The sequence below is a fragment of the Buceros rhinoceros genome, unplaced genomic scaffold (assembly GCF_000710305.1).
Source record: "Buceros rhinoceros silvestris isolate BGI_N320 unplaced genomic scaffold, ASM71030v1 scaffold6998, whole genome shotgun sequence".
Taxonomy (NCBI): Eukaryota; Metazoa; Chordata; class Aves; order Bucerotiformes; family Bucerotidae; genus Buceros; species Buceros rhinoceros.
The window spans coordinates 137,157-140,980 of NW_010428533.1; positions in this window are offsets into that span (position 1 = coordinate 137,157).

Consider the following 3,824-nt stretch of genomic DNA (forward strand, 5'->3'; position numbering starts at 1 on the left):
TCGTTCAAATCACTAGGTATGCAGCATCTTCTCGTGTGCATTACAGCACAGGAACGCACTGACTGCAACAGGGTTGCTGCTGCTCTCCTATCAGAAGAGACCTGAACCTGGCCTCTAACCTTAAGAAGTCTGAATCTCCCATCATTCAGCCAACGACCCTTTAAATGTGTCTTGCTGACACCCCACGGCCACACCGTACATCTGTGCTGTATCGTGCTTTCCAGTCAGACGTACGTATGGGTGGGAGGCAACCATACCCTTAGTGCAGCCCTCCAGGAGAAAGGCAGACTATTAAAAGCATTCCTTCCAATTTTAAACAGGATTCTGCCAAAAAGCTTAAATAGAGCTGGTCAGCAGACTGTGCAGTGGTTACCGTGATGAAGTGAGACACCAGCTTAAGCTCTGTCTGCACCAGAAATTTAACCGAGCTGGTAGCTGGTTAGTGGCACAGTCTGTTGATCTGGGCTCATCTCTCGGTATAAAACATCCTGAGCCACATTTGCTCCCATCTAGAGAGCATCCAAACGTGTCTGTGGCTCTAGGAAGGCATGTGAGTGGGTGTGGGCTGTTCACAGATGTGATGCTATAGACCTTCAGGAATGCAGCAGAAGAAATTGTTGAGGGTTGTTCAACATCTAATTTAAGGCCAGGCTTTTAAAGGTGAAAAAAAGAGAAAAACTGGCTCCCAGCCCTGCTCTGCAAACTGGGACCAGGTGAGTTTGTCTTCAAAGAGCTGGGTGATTTACTTTCTGATTCGTATCCCTGGATACTACCCTCTCCTTTTTCTCGCAATGCTGATGTGAAAAAATCGCTGAAACAACACAAAAGCCAAACAATAATAAAAACTTTCCATCACATTGCCCTGACATTATCAAGCTGTGGGTGGATTCACTGACACAGTAGTGGAAGTACGAAATCTGCATTGGTTCCATTCTTTAGAGATGCAGTGCTGCTGGCACCCGTACAGAAACGCCTACAAGTCTTGAGAGAATATGATAGTTGACCTAAAATATTTGTATACACTGGGTTATTCAAACAGTTTTCAAGATATTTCTGAGAGCGCGCCTTATTTCGGTTTGATCTCTGGCTCTGTGCTCGAGAAACATCTTGCACTTAGAACTAAGAATTTGCTGGAAATCTAGATTATATCCCAGCGCTGAATGCTCGGCCAAGGAGATCGAGGGTCTCTGCCAGCAGAAATACACGCTGGAAGACAGGCTGCCTCAGCGCGCTCTACCAGTACTCCAACACATACTGGACTGATTTGAAACCATCAGCTGCAGTTGTGTTCCACCGCAAAGAACACTGAAATCGGGCACATTTCACCACCAACCACCACAGAAGGATTTGAATTCATATGGAAATTTCTGTAGCGCAGTCTTTAGAGGGAGGGAAGCAGTAGCTGACAGAAAGATTAAAGAAAAAAGAGCCCTCACACTGGCGTGCAGGGACAGCCACTTGCCCCCATTTGGCTTTATCTTCCTGTGCGGGCACAGCTCCAGATAGAAACCCAGAAGTGTTGAGGTTTGAGCTTTCTTTCCCCTTATAGAAGAAGAAATCTATGAAATATGCCCCTTTTTGCCATTACAACACCCAAAGTTCTATTAGGGAACAGAAGTTTAAGTTAATTATTTGCAAGTCTTTGGAGGGGAGCAAATAATAAAGGCATTGCAAAATATCTGAGCTGTCTTACAGCACAAAACAAGCCCTGGGCTAAAATTCAGGGGAAAAGAAAAGAAAAGAAAACAGTAAAGTGATTACTGGAAGAGAATGGCTAAACAAATGATACAGCCAGACAGCCAAAGAAAATGGGACCAGTTCCTTGGGGCAATAAGAGCTGGTCTACAAGGAGTACATGAAAAGGTATTTTGGGAAGGGCTCTTTAATGTTAGGGACGGGACCCAAACCACAAAGGTCGTAGACTAGCATTAGAAAGCCAGCACTGGCCAGGAAGGAACAAACAGGCAGGCGCCCTCTTTACACGAAACACATTTGCTCTGTTTGGGCAAAGTTTGGCATTTAGAGGCACCCGAAGCCCGGTTCTCTCTCCCGAGCAAATGCCCTAAGTACTGGGCTGGGCCAGGCTCTCTCTCCCTTTTCTCTCCATCCTCCTGCTCACCAGCACTGCTTCGAGAGGGAGGTGGAAGCCCTGCAGGTGCCCTGGAGCTCTCTCCCAACAAAGAGTGAATCTGGACCTGCGCCTCAAGGAATACAGTCGCTCCAGGGTCCCCAAGACCTAACACCTAAGTTAAGTTAGTTCATAAAAACTGGTGACTTTCTCCTCCTCTGCCAGGCCCACTCCCAAGGGTGAATGGTGAGTTCTGGTCAGCTTTCTCAGGGAATGCCTTCAGCTCCCTCCTTGCTGGGAGGACCCCAGTCTCTGGCTCCCAAGGGGACTGGTGGCACCAGCAACCTCAGACGTGGTTTTGAGCTCTGCCAAACACAAGAAATTGCTCCACATGCCTCAGCTTAACCAACACCACTTTCTCTTCTCTGTTCAGCAGCAGAGATGCTTCATTTGCCCATCTCACATCCTAACTCTCATCACATACTGGCTGCAGAGTCTCAGGTCCCAAATTCCGTGAGGCAGGTGAAAGCAGTTGAGGCTTTGACTGGCTCCAGCCTTCTGTGTCCATGGTCACATGGGAAGTCTGTACCATCAAACTTCAAACATCGAAGCACTAATCCAGGGCCGGGTGTCTGTCCCGAGCGATAGGTCACCCTTCCTCTGAAGCTGCCCAGAAATAACACTGATGTAAGATCAACGGTTGACAGTCATTCCCCAAGTCACATACTTTTCTTAACAGCATTCACAAGCTGAGATCTTCTAGCTTGAGCTAGTGCTTCCTGATGAGCAGCACAAATACAAACTGTGTCCCATCCATGAGTAAAACGGGTTTGAACGTATGCAGAGAGCACACACAGCATCACCTCCAAGGGGGACTGGGAGGCTCCATTTCTAGATGTTGGCTACCCTAGGGCACAGTCTCAAAGCCTCTAAGCTTTTTTTTTTTTTTAATTTTTAATTTTTTTTTAACCTGGATCAGGAGAGAACTTTCAAAACAAATCTCCTGATCATCATCAGCTGAGCGTTCTTGGGTTTACATCCCCATGCAGTCTCACAGGCTGCAAAGCAAGTTTCCTTCCTGTGAAACCTGCTTAGATGGTGAGGGCACCTAACATCCCCCAGCTGGCGGGTCCCCTCAGTGGGCCCAGCTACCCATATGCACTTAAATGCGTGAAGAACGGATGCCAGGAGATCAGCACCAAGTGTTCAGATCTGCTGGGCCACATTACTTTTTAACAGAGACACAACTCAGTCCTTGAAACATTCGGTCGCAGTGGATTTTCACGCAGTCGTATTCTGGGAAGTTGCCTTATTGCCCATGGTTAGACCCCTGAGAGAGAATTTCAGTGCTCGCTCCCAGGCGCGGTGCATGAGGCACTCCTCTTCCATTTGTCATGCTGCTGATGTCACTAGAGGGAAACTTGAGCAGCATTTCCAGACAAAACCTCTTCCTGAAGTAGAGGCTGGAGGGCTCACAATGCCCCACATCCACTGGTTCCACTTTCTCCTCTAGTGGTTGGCTTTGCAAACACGACCACATCATCCCTCATACCAGGACCCTTAGACCGAGAGCTGGTCCTGCACCCACCCGGGCAGTGTTTGTCCCAGCAACTCGCCTCTCCAAAATCTTCCCACACCAGACATTCAGTCCATTAAAGAAAAAAAAACCCAAAACCACAGCAATGAAAATTACAAACAGCGCAGCTTCCTCGATGAAAAATGTACGAAACACAAATGGGGCAGAACGGCCACTCTT